We start from the raw sequence: 16,793 nt of genomic DNA on the forward strand, positions 1-16,793 counted from the left end.
GCACAACACAACTAATGCGTGGGCGACTGAATATCCCTGCCTTCCCTGAGGAATCGATCCCTATTGCGCAGCTCTCTCCAGAAACTGACCTGGGTAAATGACGGGTTTCTGGAATTTATTTTGGGAAGCGTTTAAGGTAAAGTTTCTGGGGTTGGCAAAGTTGGGTTGGTATCAAAGGCAGTGCTGCAAACTATCTTGGGTTATTTCTCCTATAATTACTTGCAATAACGTTTTGGTTCATGGTTTGCATTTGTTAATGTGTAGCCTATTAATAGTGTTTGCATATGATAAACAGTGACTATAACAAATTATTTGTAACTATAGAGATACAAATAATTACGATTTTGCGTACTTATACTAACTTTGAAACGTATCGTCGTAACGACTAGACTACATTAAGGTAAGACAGGCGTCAAAATTTGTTTTTTACAAATTTTTTTTTATTGTTTATTTTTGTAGACCTGTTTTTTTTTTGTTTCCATAGATACCAAAAACAATATAAAAATAATAATGTATCTATGTTTTATAAGAGTTTTTCTGAAACTTTGCAAGCTCCGTTTTGTCAATATTCATAACTCGTCTTTTTTAAGACAGGCGTTAAAATTTTTTTTTACAAAATTTTGTTATTGTTTATTTTTGTAGACCTGTTTTTTTTTTTGTTTCCATAGATACTAAAAACAATATAAAAATAATAATATATCTATGTTTTATTAGAGCTTTTCTGAAACTTTACAAACTCCGTTTTGTCAATATTCACAACTCGTCTTTTTTAGTTTTTCGCCATTTTCCGAAAGTTGAGGTTTTTAACACTTCGGTACACTTTTTGGCAATATTTATGAACCAATTCGAACAATTTTTTTTAATTTGTTCCTTGTAATAATTTATATAGTAATAGGAACCAGTTTTTGTGTTGTTCAAAAAGCCTTTTTTATATGACCTTTTATGTGTAGTAAAAAAAACAATAAACAACAATAATTCATAAAAATGTTATTATTCAACAAAATTAACTTTTGGTTCCTATTATTGCTCTTTACTTGGCTAGAATAAGCCCAGAAAAAATCAGCTACATATGTTAATATTTGTAAAAGTTATGTGTACCTAAAATATATGAATTTAACATGGTCGAGATAGGGACGCCCGTCTTACCTTAACGACAGTTACACCATCAAATTACTTCGTTAAAGAGCTTTATGTTTGACCATTTTAACTAAGCATTTGCAACAATAAGCTTAACAAGGTGGATGGATAAAGATGTAGCCATTCCACTCCAATACCTTATAGCTCATACAACATTAGACTAGCATTTTCTTCTGTACCTGCACCACTTAGCAAGCTAATCAAACTATCCAATCAAACAACTATTAATTGCAGCTGGTCGATATTTATGCAAGGTGGAATGAAGTTAGTGTTTAAAATAAATATGTGTAAAACTAATAAGTATTGATGGCAGAATGGCGCCAGTCTATGTTTCCATCCTACACTCACAGGTATGGAACAACAGACAAATTAAGATTTTTCCAAATATTTGCATTTGCTTAGAAAACAATGCCATGAGGGCACTATTTTTTTTTTACTTCAAAATTTACTGTTATTTTCAAAATTCTAATTACAATAACAATAGCACAGAGTCAATAGATAACACATCTATGAAAGCAATTCTGAAACTGAAGTTTAAATATGTGAATTTTGATAAACATTCAATAAATCCTACGTGAGTTTTTCTATGCTACACTTAGAGAGTGTCAAATATTGTTATAATCTTCTAAAATTAATAACCTTTAAAATGATGTACAAAAACCTACTGTTTCTTTGATTTGTTATTATAAAACTCAAGGCTTTCTCTTAAAAACACGGAACGGCTAAAATTGCATTTCCTGTAAAAAACCTGTACTTACTTAAATAATATAGTAATAGCTACATTAAAATAATGTTTAAAAGGGTCTTATTGTATTTTTTTTATTCTTAATTAATAGCCTTATGGACCTTTTGTATGTGATAAAAGTTTACATTAGTGATTATTTTATTCGTTATTGAGAAAATTAAAAATCGATTATGGTATAGTTACAAGTGAAAAACACATCGAAAAACCAGTTCTTAAAAATACTACTTAAGAAAATCCCACTCAAAGAGGTGCTACTTAAGGAGTAAAAAAACTACTATTCACCCATAGCTCTCTAACCACAATGATCTGCCTTGAGAAGTTGATTGATTGAGGTCCCGTTTGCCCCTATTAGAACAGCCTCAAAGAAGTTTATGGAAGACAAATCTATCATAAGGGTAGTTAGATTTAATAATGCTATTATTTCTATGATCAAAATAGCTTCTTGATTTCCAACCCAAATCCAAAATATCTGGAATGAAACTTCCCCAAAACCAAATCAGAGAATTTACTCTCAAATGTCAAACTTTTATTTTATAGCATTATTAATTGATCAAAGTCCTCGGGTTCAAGAAGCAATCTCTACGTTTGTGCTTTAAACTATGAACCAGAGAGTCTTAAATATTTATCTGAGGAAAAGTATGTGCATTACGTACACAGGACGAAGCTCTATAACGGAATAGTAGTTTACGCAACGATTGCGTTAAGTTAGTCTTTACGACACGAGTAGAAAATTTAAGGCACGAGCCTTGCGAGTGCCTTAAAAACTTCTACGAGTGTCGTAAAGACTATTAACGCGATTTGCTTACACTACTTTACCTACGACAGTTTTTTAATTACTAACAATCTGGTTTTTAATTACTAAAAATAATTACTCATTACTTCTTAGAGAGGTTATGTTTTCGTTTATTGTCAGTGTCAATGAAACGCCTGTTGTGAAATGCCAATGAAAAAAGTTATGCAACGACTTATTGTATAATCAGCTGATTTCCTGTAATTACGTGTTTGTAAAACTTCGTTAAAAAATACGTTACCTTTTTCAGGGAATGTGTTCTGCTAGCAGCATTCTTACCATAAATTCTGCATCAGGTACAATTAGGAAAATTTTGCATTTTGTTTTTGACAACTGAATGATTATAGTGAAACAGTTAATTTACAGTTAGATCTCAGCATCGAATATTATAGAATATTATAAACAGTTTGTTCTCTCATTTCCATCTCGTCAACTTCACTTTCACTAACTGAAATTTTTTAATCAGTTTAATCTACCTTCCTTTAACTTCCACAAACTTAGGTTAAGAATACGCGAGTATCAACAGGAACAAGTCAGATCAACAATTAAATTGGTCAACTAATCAACTGATCAGCTGATCAGCTGATTAGTTGACGTTCAAAGCATTAAAATTTTAATTCTTTTACATTTAAACTATTATTAATTTTGTTTTTCCTAAAGATTTAATGTTTTTATTTGATGATATCACACTTTATCTTTTATCTTATCTTTTAAGAATTTTGTATTTACAATCGTTACTGTCTACGTGAGCTGTACGGTTTATAGTTGTAACACGTTTCTAACTATTACTGGTAATTATATGAGTACGCGGTTAAGTCATATTTATGTGGCCAATATAATTGAATTTACCTTATGGTTGTCTTTATGTGTGGACTCTCTTGATTAGTTGTATCAGTGATTATACGAGTATAAGTGTAGGCCTAGAATAGCAGCTAAAACATTAAAAATGTGTGCAGTAGGTAATCAACAAGCCGAGGCTAATTTATATAGCTAAATTGGCTAGAGCACAAAAACAAGCCTTCTCTCTCATCTATGTGTAATCAGTCCACGATGACATGCATTTAATCCAAATCTCATTTGTTGACTAAACTGATTGACGTTTAGCTCACGTTCGACTGATTAGTTCTATAAAATAAACAGATAATTTTTATTTAACTCAAATTATCATTATAGTTTTAAAAAAATGCCTCCCAGAATTAATTTCAGATCCCCACATGAAACAATGTAACTTAAATACGTCACGTTTAGCTAATTTTGTTCAAATCAAATCAAATTTTTTCAAGCAAAAAAGTAAACAAATGAAAATGTATGCACCTAATATATATAAAAAAAATAGAATAGTTGTATAGATTTTCAGCTGAAGACAGTCAAACATAAAATTAATTCAGTTTGTGTGATAACCCCTTTTTCGTAAAATATATTAATCTTAAATCTTAAAAAGACATGGGCCACAATCGTTTAGAACGTAATGAGGAAATTCAGAACTCTGAGTGAGTTGTTAAAAGTTAAGCTATCAATGATCATAAATACTTTTTACAGTTGTGTTGTTATGCTCAGTAATACATGTTTCGAAAACTCCACATCCAGTATTGTTACAAGGTTCTACGCCATGTTTAAAATTAAAAAAATATGAAACCTTTTAGATTTTTTGTTTTACTAAGTCTTTTTTTTAACTTTTGACCTTAAAAAGCACACGGTTGTAAAGAAAATAAATGTTCTGTCTGGGCGGTCGAACTTAGCATAGAGAATGATACGGCACTGTTCAATTTTATGAAAATATATATATAAAGACCCTGGAGAGGTGTGTAACAATCCAAATATGCACCTTCCACATATGAGAGATTGTATAAGTACACTATAGGAGAGTTAATATAAACTTGAATGCAAAGGTGAGTTAGCTTAGTGCATATTAAACAATGGAACACCGAAAGAGTGTTTTGTGTTTGTTCTGCGTCACAGCTCATAACACCAATACCAACTTTAGCTGCCGGAAATAGAAAGTTCTGACATCCTCAGCCGGGTAATCACCAAGAGCAAAGCTGAACAGGTTCAATTTCCTATTTTGAATAACTTTTGGCTTGTCTATTATATTATTAATTGGAAGCATATGTTAATATTGTACTGTACTGAACAATGTAATGTAGACTTAAGAAATTAATTTTAGTACATAGTGTACAATCAGTAAAGCAACGGACTACGGAAACATAACAGCGATGTCGTTCACATTTCGATGCAAAAACTAAATCCTATACGTACTGATTGAACACATACTATTTCCTTTTATCTGCACTCACATGGCTGAAGCCTACGCAAGAAAGAATAAGATGTGGCCATCATCTTGGTCATAGCTAGTATATGTACATACATATGTGTTTAAGGGCGCAGACTTGTAGCCTCATCCACAGGGTTTTGGTTCAGCTTGAGCCTAAGTACTTGTTAAGGCTTGTGGCACGTGGTTAGGCGACTCTCGCTTGACCTGGTAAAACGCCTTGCTCCACATTCCAAAAGTAAGCCTAGAAGTGGGTAGAAAGGGGTTTTCTTACTTTGGCCCAAAGATATACAAGAATCTCCCCTTGGACTTAAAACAGCTGGGGGTCCTGGCTTTCAAAAGAAAAGTGAAAAAGATGTAAAATATTGTATATAGCCTATAACTTTGTTTTGTCATACACATTGTTTTTGTATCATAATTGTTATCTATTTTTTTAGTTCGTTATATTGACCTTATTTACTTTGTAAAACAGTTCTTGTGCTGTAAGAAGCTTGTAAATAAAGGCATATTTTTAAAATTTAGGATACCGTTATTAACGTAGACCATTCTAAGTTTATCCTCTCTAAAATCATTGACTGTACACCTCTACTCTCTTGTAGAGGTGTATAGTCAATGCTAAAATCCTCGTCCGCATTTCATAATATGTCGACTCAAAACCACCATTGATCGTTGACTAGTATTAAATGTGTTTAAAAAGGAATACGCATACTATTATTCACTTTTTATATTAGGATCTGTTCATAGGTGCATGATTTAGAAAATGTAAATTAATATGAAGTACTTTTCATCAAAAAATAAAATGACTCGACTTAAGCTTTCAGGTTTGGAAATAGATATGTTAGATGAATAAAAAACTGGGTAACAAACTTTAAACTCATCCTCTAAATTGATATTTAAATTGTAGCAATCACTGTTCCTTAGTAGCAATACAGCGGAAAATTATATTCTATGTTTAGGTCCGAGGATGTTAATAAAAGATTGCATTTGAGGAGAGAAAAAGTGTGTATAAATTAAATGGAATGCAATAATGAACGAAAAACATCAGCTGAGATCATCGAGTGCCTGTCTTCCCCAGCTGTTTGAGCTATCTTGAGACGCACCACGTGACCAGTGTATCACGTGCCACTCGCCAATTCTCATTGGATATCCTGAAGAACATTGTAAAGAGAGGAGGTTTTCGTTATATCGCTCGCTCATCGATAGATTCAAATTTGGCTCTGTCTATGAATCACTTCAGATGGATTATAAAAAAACTTCAGAAAGTTGATAAAAATAGGTGAACATCTTATCAAAGAGCAAGGATAACTGAAAAGTCAGCCTTTGTACCAATTAAAAAATCTCCCTGATAAGTATCTCAACCCTGCATACCTTTAAAAAACAAAGCATGTTTTTTTGAAAAAATTCTATTACAGTCAAATATTATTTGCATACAGAACAATTTAAAATACAGTGTTGTGGTAAAATCAAATAAATTCAAATACTTTTCAAATCCAACCAAAGTTGACAATTAATTACATTAGTTATGTCACAAGAAAACACAACGATAAATAAACATGTTTAACAGTTCTAAATCTAGGTATACACAGACATTTACAACTTACTCATAACATTTACATGTCAGGGGTTCTTTGTTCAAAAAACTCGTGGACGCTCTAACTTATACACAAATGTTGGCTAATAATATTGGTTTTTGTAGTGTCTTTTTATTAACAAAAATTATAACTAAAAGAGTAACCTGATGGAGCATTGAAATTTAAAATACTAATTAAATGTGTTTAGCTTTTAAACGTACAACATACATTCATCTACTATTCCATGCAAGTCATTTTAAGATGTGCATCTCATTAAAACGGTATACACTGTTCAACAACCTACTAAATTCACTTATTTAATTTCACATCCACCGATTTAATGTTGCTAACCAAGTTGACAAGCAACTAGTGTAAATATGCTACTGTAACAGGAGTGACAGCGCATCAACACATATTGCATTGTTATTCATCACCTACATGATATTGAAATTCAATTCTACCTGTAATTTCCCGTAGGACCATCCTACTTTGTATCATGTATTATTGAAAGCTAGGCAAACTATTGTTCTCAAACGAGATTATTTTGTTGTTAACTACTTAACAGGGCTTCTTTCGCATTGTTCCTTTCTTGAGTACATTGGGAACAGTAGTTCATCCACCCACACGAAACAGCCTACATCGGAGCTGATTAAAGTCAACAGCATTACAATGCACATACCTGTTGTTCATGTTGGAAACTACATAGCGTTTTTGGATACAATGAATGTGTTAATCCATTTCTTTTATCTATATATATAAAATCCAATGTATGTTTGTTTGTCTGTCCTTTATGGACTCCGAAACTGCAAGACAGATTGTAATGAAACTTTCAGGCATTATTAATCATTATTCAAGGATGGTTTTTGTGAAGTTTGGTGCAGATCCATCAAAAGGGCTCCGCCCCAGTGGCTCTGGGGTTTCCTATGTTAACCTTATATATATTTACATATTTAAATGGAATTGAAGAATCTTAACAGCTGGTCCAACTAAACAATTTTATTCTGTAATGTTCAATAGCATTAAAAAGTTAATAGGTCTACCAACAGGGTGCAGCACTATTATTTTTTTAATTTATGTCAACAGCTTATTTGCAACCAAAAGGTGAGTGAGCATAGCGAACGAACTTCAACCTGGAGGCGAGTTAGCGTAGCGAACGAGCTAACCTGAAGGCAAATGAGCGCAGCGAACGAGCTCCAACCTAAAGGTGAGTAAGCGTAGCGAACGAACTTCTACCAGGACGTGATTGAGCCATGAGAACGAGCTCATCTTGAAAATGAACGAGCATTTGACATAGAACCACATTAGGACAGGACGACGTCTGTCGGACCAGCTAGTTTCTTGAATAAATTTAACTGAGCCTTCTTAAATTGCCTATCTTATAGCCTTAAGTGCACGATTGCCTATCTTAAATCTGAAAGAACCATAATCTTTTTCATAACAAAAAGTGTTTCTATTCAATTATGCATTTAACATTTACGTCTTCTGATTTCTGTACAAGCATCTTAATATTTTCCATAACTTAAAAACAAATAGATGTAATAATACGGAAGCCTGATACGGATCAAGTATACTGAGTAAAAATTCACAAAATTGTCATAGCTCATATAAAAATAAATCAATGTATTTTTTTTAGGAACTTAAGTTTTTTTTAACAAACAACAAAAATGTTTTCATATTGTTATTGAATCTATAAATTGTTTACTCATAAATGTTACATAACATTTTACATTTTACATAACATAAATGTTACTCAGAGAACAAAACAATTTAACCTTACTATGTACGCACAGTATGTATGAATATCAAGAATTTATATATCCCATCAAACAAAAAAATTAATTAATGCCTATTAAAAAAACAATCGTTTGATAAAAGACGTTTTAATCCAATTTATGAAAAATAGGCTCAGTTTACTTTAAGAAACCAGTTGAAAATCTTGAACTATTCAGGTATTTGAAGGTGGGGATATTAAGGTATCAGACTTAAATAATTAGTATGTAATTTCCCTTCCACTCGCTTCAAGAGGAGAATTATTTGTTAAGTGGTTTATTGTACAGAGATTACATCGTGGAGTATTCCAAGACCGAGGCTTGACATACCTTGTCTTTATTCTTCCCACGAAGCATTACGTAACTGGAACAATACCAAGTAGTTGAATCCCTTACATTAGATATATTTCACACCACCATTACAAAAAACTGTGAAAATCTATCATCTATATTTTTTATCAACATTATCAACCATTGAAATCCATAGACAAATTGTAAGTATTTAAATTTTGCAAAATTTAGGTTATAAACATTTGATCCTTGTTTTGATCATTCAATGTGATCGTACTATAAATTTTTAATCTAAAAAATCTTTCAAATAAAAGGTTTGTTTAATGAACTGTGATTAGTATAAAAAATATTATTAGGGAAACAGATTAAAGGATTTAAATTCTTGTTCTGGTAAACTATTTAAGATAATATAGCAATGAGATCTTTTGTTATTTACATTTAGAAATGTAATAATTAATCTAATAAGCTAAAACTAAAACTATATATATTATTATTATGTTATACAATGCATTTAAATTTGAAATTCGTAATAGTCTAACCTTGATAGTTCCGTTTTAAGGATTTCGTTAAAACGAGGTTTGATGTATTGAAGTTAGGTTTGCAGGAATTTCGCTCAGTTGAGGTTCATAAACAAGATCTCGGTCATCAGTCCTCAGTGAATGAAATCAGTTGTAACGTGCACAGCAGAAAGATTTGGAGATGTGAAAAACTGTGCAGACGAATGTTGCACAAGCGTTGACGTCATCTTACCAATTTATATAAATGAAGAAACAATAATGTGGGGGAGTTCGTTATATCGAGAGAAAGACGCAGACAATTTGTTAAGTAGAGGTTAAATTCGTTATGTAGAGGTTCTGATAATGATAAATTATATATTGAGGTGTCTTTTTTAGCCGGGGTCGTCAAAAAATCGTTAAATCAAAGTAGTTGATATTCGTTGTTCGTTATGTAGAGGTAAAATATACATTGAGTCTTATGGAATGTTCTAGGGGATTTAAAAAAAATCTTTATATCAAGGAATTTGTAATATCAAGGTTAGACAGATTGGACTAATTAAATTTGGCTTGTAATACGTCAATTAAACTGTTACAGTTTTAGAAAAGTTTAGATTAGTTTTAATGTAACTAATCTTTTTTTCCTAATCCTTAGTGATCAAAAATGGTAACGCAGTAAAAAATGAATTGTAAAATTGAATATAAATCGTGAATACATTATCAGTTTCAAGATTTAGCAATTCTATTCCCATAGCTCACATAACCTATTTATGTAATTAAGGCTGTAAAATGTGTGCTAATGGTGATAAACACGTGTAAAATTCAGATGTTTAAACAATTCAACATCACCACACCCATCAGTCATGGTCAAGCGGTCAGTGTGGCAGTGATGTGGACCCCGTCTAGGTGAGTAAAATACAATGTTGGTAATTTTTCTAAATTAAAATCATTTCTCTAATGCATGGAAGGTTCTCTTTGCCTAAGAGGGTGGAAGCCAAAACACCGGGTCTCATATCATAACATTGCTATGACGATTGGATGGATTTGAACCCAGCACCCAGGAAAGAAGCTCGAACTAACCATTAAAGAAGCTATGAACAGGTTTTTTTTAAATAAAATAAAACACTTTTGTTAGTTAAACATAATTTATTGTTTGTTGAATTAATATGTTCCACTTTATGTTCCATAATACTTGAATACTTGTAGTTTCCGTCCGTAGTCCAGGGCAGGAATTGGACAGGTCAATAGGTATACAGTAATAGGCTAATAATAAAAAATAACTTATAAGAAAATCACATCCTAGGCCAAAGGGCTCTGTTTTTTTTAAAAATTTAGAATATCTTCCACATCATAAAAACCATTTTTTGTCAGGAAAGACTTGATTTCTGTTTTGAATTTTGAGATTTTTTGAATGTTTTGAAGTTGTTTTGGCAGTGCTTGGAAAAGTTTAAACCGGAATAGTGAGGTTTTTGTTCAAACAATTTTAGTCTGATGAGTTCATTTGTTTCTAGAGTTGTATTTGTGATCTATGAAATGAGGTTGAATGTGTTGTGATTTTATGTATACTACTGCATCTTAGATGAATATGCATGGGGCAGTCAAGAGTCCAAGCTGGATGAATGCATTTCTGCAGCTGGCATCTGGTGGCATGCCTAGGATGGTTCTTATTGCTTTTTTTTTTGCCAGACAAAAACTGTTTCCAAATTATTTTTGGTGGAAGAACCCCACAAAATGATGGAATATAAAAAGTCTCCATGCACATGAAAAAAAACAATACTTTTTGTGTATAATGAAACATAACGAAATAAATTAGATTAACACGTACAAGTAAGGTACATTACTGTTACGCTGAAAAAATGGGGAAATGTAAAAAAGAAAATTAACATTTTGTTTTTGGCTGTTGTGTAACATTTTGTTTGGTTGTAGATTTGGTTTGTTGGTTGTACCGAATCATTAGACCGAATCATAAGGTCTGTCTGATTGTGTGTTTATAAGGTTTCTAAATTTAATAGTTTATAAATTACTTTCTTTTAACTAATTAATTCCTGAATGAATTATTGCTGACCTTTTGATCTTAAATTTATAACCTTTATAACATACAAAAAGTGTCGATATAAAGAAAATTGTTTATTCGTGGAAATTTTGTTATTATGTCTAGTATGTATAAAGTACATCCGGTTCAAGAGCAGTCTTTTTTAAGACCATTTCTTCAGCATATAAATTGTATTTTTATATCGTGAATAGTGTCTATACCTAGACTAAAAGAAGCTGAGCTTTGGCTGAAAATAAATAATATCGAGAAGTAATCAGACGTGTAAGGAATATTCATCACATAGTTTTTCGTAGACAAATTAACTCTACATGATTAATTGTTTTACTTATAAACAAAGAGTAATACACACACAGTCCTTAAGACTATCAAGTTATTTTAATTTAATTAAATACAATTGGTTTATTTAGTATTTCTGACCTCACATTGCTTACTATTAAATTTAAATTATTCCTGACGGACTGTGCAGATTTTTCAGATTGAATGAGTCATTTGATTTGGAAATGACCAGTGATTTCGGAATGGACCAAGAAATCGTAAGGAGGTTGGTTGAAAGGTATGTAGAAAAACATATTTACAAATTGTGTGATGTAACTTCAAATTTGTAGCACTGCCTGACTACTGATAGTTAATTTTCACTGATATTCTATTAAGATCAAAGAAACACATATAACTGTGTAATTGATTATTTATAACCAGTTGATACAGTTTTTTATTACTAATTATCTAAAATAAGAATATACTTTTCAATCCATATTAGCGACAAAACTTAACTTAAACTTTTACTTAAAACTGTATTTAACAAGTTTAATCTTTTCTACTTAACATTAGCACGAATAAATCATTTTATTTTTATTTCAGAATAATCAAACTCGAAGTAGATCAAGAGACTCTGAAGCGTCGAGTCGACGAACCTTTTGTAGGGAATGATATTTTCGGAAGCGACGAGGATGGGTCGAATAACAAAATTATCATGTGGAACAGGTAGAGTATTAGTTTTTAAAGATGTTGTATTCAGGGGGGGGGGGGTGAAATGTTCATGTAGATCAGGCACAGAACAGGTACGTTGTATTATTTTGGAGTGGAACTTGTTGAATAGTACTTGAAAATCCTTATATTATTCCAGCAATGAATACGTTATTTTATAAAACAGGTACATTAAAGATTATGAAAATGAATGATGAATTAAAAATACCATCTTATGATTTTTGTACGACTGTCAAACATAATTTCATTTCTTTAAGATGTGGTGTACGTTTGGTTCCGATTTTAAGTCCAGTGCAATTAGCTCCAAAATGGCAAAATTTGGGAAATTAAAAAAAAGTTGAAACCTGTTGGAATTCATTTATTAAGGTCTCCTGAACCCACAGAAGAAAGTCCCAGAAAATCCCATGGGGACTTTTCCGCCATTTTGAAAAATAAGTCGGCCATGTTGGATTTATGCAAGCGTTTACGGAAATGGGTGTTACTAGTAAACTAATTGACTTAAAAACCTCCTGTTTGCATGTAAATATCTTGTAAACTCCAGGCTAGATATTAAATATAAATATACCCCCGCCACAGCAAACCTGCAGACTAAGCGAATTTCCATTTGCCTGAATTTATTTTAAATTAAATATATTTAAATAACATTAGGTTTAACGAGTACCTAAGTTTTCTGTTACAGGTAGCCTAATAAAATGTGTTTTTAGTAAAATATTAGTAGATTAATATAAAATAGTTAAATTTTCCATGTTTAATCAATATATTTCCATAAACAAGCGAACTACAACATTTTACAATATTCTCCATAAGAATAACATAAGAAATTTTAAATTTGCAGCTTTTTTTAATTTTCTCCATAACCATTAATCACACAAACACATTTTGGGATATTGAATTGTTGGTTTTTTGTACGCTATTTAAATGTCATAGAGAGAAATTAAGAAATTTTGTGTTTTGACGGTCAAAAATTTTAACAAATTTCCATCCCATAAAACCCCTTCGTAAACTTATTTATTTTGACATATTGCAACTAATAATTAGCATTTTTCACCAAGTATCCTTTTGGTTTGCTGTTATAAGGAAAACGTTTAATACAAATTGTAGAGAATAAAATCTTCTTTCAAATACACTAAAAGGGTTTACCTAAATATTTTAACCATCCTACTCAAGAACCAATAGAAGCGTTCAATACATTTTCGCTCAGACGCTTGACGGCCTGCCGTTTTCGTCACATTTTCCTTAAAGCTCCAAAGTTTTGTTTGAACGTTGTGGATATAGTAGACTGGATCATTCACTAGTTAATATTACCACTAGAGTAACAGGTCGTCAAGTTTATCTTCAGTAACTGGTAGTGTATTACCGCACCCAAATCCTGCACAGTGTCCGCACATATGAGAATAAGATAACGAGCTTCTTCGGCACAAACAATACTTCTCGCAATTGCCTTTGCAGTTGCAGAATATAAGATTAAGTAGATTTTGTTGAGCAGGTTGTTGAAGAGTTGTTACAGGTATTAGATCCTGACTAGCACTTAGCTTCCAGCCCCAGTCCGTAGCTGGGAGATCGACACCTTTCCACTGCTAAATTTGATGATAAGCCCTCAGGGTGTATTGAGGGGCTGCTGCTTTGGTTGGGGGAATAGAGGCGAGGTTTAAATTTGCACTAAGTCTCTGCTTTGCTATCGTTCTTATGTACATGCGGTGCCTTGCAATGTTAAGGTCAGTTACTTCTCTACTAACACCATATGTTTTGGCTATACTGACGGATTCCCGAAGTCCTGCATCGTTTTGTAGCTTCTTCTACGTGTTTTTTTTCCTTTGCTGAATATGGCATAGGTTGTATCGCAACCTGCGTGAATGCGTGTAGCAGGAAAAGCAAATATTTTAACTCGTCTAAACCTTCTTGCAGTTTCCTAATATTAAAAATGCGGTGAGGTTTATTTCCTTTGGCAGGAATGAGCATGAATACGTTGCATCGAGTGAGAGTATTCAACAATACAAGAAGGTCTCTTTCTTGTCCCACTAGTACCAAAGTTTTTGTTGGGGAAATATGCAGAGCTGTTGAAACAATGAGAGTGTCTGCGTTAGATGTAGCTTGTGGAACCTGGCATCCCACGTTTGTCAGGTGTACAATTGATAGTGCAATAAATCTTGATTTTTTGGTGGGGTTAGCAGGGAACTCTTTTTGAAATGTTGGTATTACTAATTCATCCTCATTTTTCTCATTTTTGACCCTCAAAACTAAAAATTTCCCAATTTCTCTCTAGACCTTTTTAAAGAGATTAAAAAACAAATAATTTAGTATATCAACGTGTTTTTGTATGGTTAATGGTTATGGAGAAAATGTAAAAAACTGCTAATTTAAAATTTCCTATGTTATTCTTATGGAGAATATTGTAAAATGTTGTAGTTTGCTTGTTTATGGAAATATATTGATTAAACATGGACAATTTATCTATTTTATATTAATCTACTAATATGTTACTAAAAAAATAGATTTTATTAGGCTACCTATAACAGCAAACTTAGGTACTCGTTAAACCTAATGTTATTTAAATAGATTTAATTTAAAATAAATTCAGGCAAATGGAAATTCGCTTAGTCTGCAGGTTTGTTGCGGCGGGAGTATTTTTATATTTAATATCTAGCCAGGAGTTTACAAAGACATTTTTATGCAAACAGGAGGTTTTTAAGTCAATTAGTTTACTAGTAACACCCATTTCCGTAAACGATTGCATAAATCCAACATGGCCGACTTATTTTTCAAAATGGCGGCAAAGTCCCCATGGGATTTTCTGGGACTTTCTTCTGTGGGTTCAGGAGACCTTAATAAATGATTTCCAACAGGTTTCAACTTTTTTTTTTAATTTCCTTACTCAAATGCTATTTGCACTGGAAATGAGGAAAAATGTAATTTCATTGTTGTTGGTTCAAAGCTTGTCTACCTTATTTTATTTATTTTATTTTATTTCTCAACGGCATAGCCACTTTACAATGAAAAACATTCACAACTCGAAATTACAGGAAACAAAATAGTAAAAGTTGTACAAATAGTGAGCAATAACAATAGTAGTAACAATATCAATAGTAACAAAAATATTAACAATCCAAATATTTACAATTTTTAAATAGAAAGTTGGATGGCAACAAGTAGTGCATGAGTGAGATCAAGAAGAGTTTAAGTTATTTTACAATAAATACAAATTGACAAATTCGTTACAATAATTGTTTTACAATAAATAATTTTACATTGACAAAAATTCAGGAACAAACATAATAATCAGTTTTACAAATTTTACATAGGGGCCTACATCACAAGATGAACAAATGCTGGTGAAAATCTGTGTCTGGAAGTAGGCCTAGTTTACGCTCGTACAGGTTCAAGGAGTGAAGATTTCCGTAGCACATCTTCTGAGATGAGAAATTGTGTCACAGAACAGATCACAGTCCGGAGCAACACGGTTTCCAAGCCTGGCAAGACGAGCTAGTGGGCTGTGGAAGTCGAAAGACGTGTTGTAGTGTCTTCGGACGAAGAGTTCCCTAGTCCTAGTGCCAGACGGTACTTTGAAGTCAATTTTTGACAGAAGATCCGGACAAAATAGAAGACCTCTGATTATTTTCAGTAGGAGCATGAGGTCGGCCAAGTCTTGGCGCACCGCAAGAGATACAAGCTGCAGTTCAGAAGAGAGAGAAACGACAGGGACGTCCGCGTAGTTAAAGCCATTGCGAACTCCCACTAAGCGGATGAAACGTCTCTGCAATGCTTCCAGTCTGTCTTTTTCACCAATAGCATAGGGTGACCACACGGGGCTGGCGTACTCCACAATCTGTCTCACCATAGCGCAGTACAGCGTTCTTAGAGCATCAGGGTTGTTAATCCCACGGGTAGATCTTGAGATGAAGCCCAACATTTTGTTGCCCTGTTTACAAATCCCATCAACGTGGTCTGAGAAGCCCATGTCGTGACGGAAGAAAACACCCAGATCCTTTATAACAGTAACTCTTTGGATATCAACATCTGAGATTGAGTAAGATGTCAAGAGGGGGTTCTTGCTGCGATGAAAGGACATACTTGAACACTTTTCAGGGTTAATCTGCATGTTGTTACTGATGCACCATCGACTGATTCCGTTTAGGCTTTTTTGCATCATGCGGCAGTCTTCTACTGAGGAAATCTCGGCGAATACTTTAAGATCGTCGGCAAACAATAGAGCATTGGTTTCCACAGCGTCTACCAGATCATTGATGAAAATGTTAAATAGCCATGGGCCTAATATGGAGCCCTGAGGGACGCCAGAAGATTGAGTAAACTCTCCAGATTTTACAGACCCAATTTTGACAACCAGAGAGCGATTGTGTTTGGGATTTTGACACATAGAAAACCTAAGCTATCTTAGTGTGAAAAACATCGTCCCTTATAAGCTAAACAATATTACCTCCTAAAACAAAACCTAGATGGTAAACCAAAAACCTAGTAGATTTGCAGACCTTCAACTCTTTTATAATGTTTTAGTAATTATAATTACGAGTACATGTCAAAGTAATTGTTTTACAGTCAGTGTACATAATGCTTTGTGTATATTGTTTTTAGGGACGAAATAAAGAAGAATAAATGTCATATTTTTGTTGAGATCCGAGTAGTTCTAGTATAGACTTTGTTGACAGAGCCAAACACAGTTTGTAAATGTAAATTT

The sequence above is a fragment of the Macrosteles quadrilineatus genome, unplaced genomic scaffold, assembly GCF_028750875.1.
Source record: "Macrosteles quadrilineatus isolate MER2022 unplaced genomic scaffold, UCM_ALF_1.0 Scaffold_3__2_contigs__length_128488019, whole genome shotgun sequence".
In the NCBI taxonomy this organism is placed as follows: Eukaryota; Metazoa; Arthropoda; class Insecta; order Hemiptera; family Cicadellidae; genus Macrosteles; species Macrosteles quadrilineatus.